This window comes from Belonocnema kinseyi, chromosome 3, assembly GCF_010883055.1.
Source record: "Belonocnema kinseyi isolate 2016_QV_RU_SX_M_011 chromosome 3, B_treatae_v1, whole genome shotgun sequence".
NCBI lineage: Eukaryota > Metazoa > Arthropoda > Insecta > Hymenoptera > Cynipidae > Belonocnema > Belonocnema kinseyi.
The window spans coordinates 103,713,746-103,714,263 of NC_046659.1; positions in this window are offsets into that span (position 1 = coordinate 103,713,746).

A 518-nucleotide genomic window follows, 5' to 3' on the forward strand; every position below is an offset into this window, starting at 1 on the left:
CAAAAACTATGGTGTTCGAAGGAAATAGTGAGAAAACGCTATGCAATATTTTATTAAATGATGAGAGAATTGAATAAGTTGATAAGTTCGTATACCTTGGTACAAGGAAAGCACCCCAACCCGACCCCAACGATTTCGATGATTTTTGGATATGTTATAGAGCATACAAAAATATTTTGTAAGATGCACTAAAAAAACTATTTTATACATAATCGTTTAATATTCAACCCGAAAATATAAATTTAAAAAATAAACGAAGAACTTCAAACTATTCTATTTTTCTATAACAAAAGTTGAATTCTTATAGAAACATGTAATAATTGATATTTCAGACAAAAAAGGCTTAGGATAAAATAAAACATTATTTAATGCAACAAAAAAGACGAATTTTTAACAAAAGAGTTTCATAATTAACCAAAAGCAACCAATATTTTTACAAATTCTTTCCTCAATTTTGATGTAATTGTGGAATACAAAATATACAAAATACAAAATATATCAATTGATTTTTTATGCAA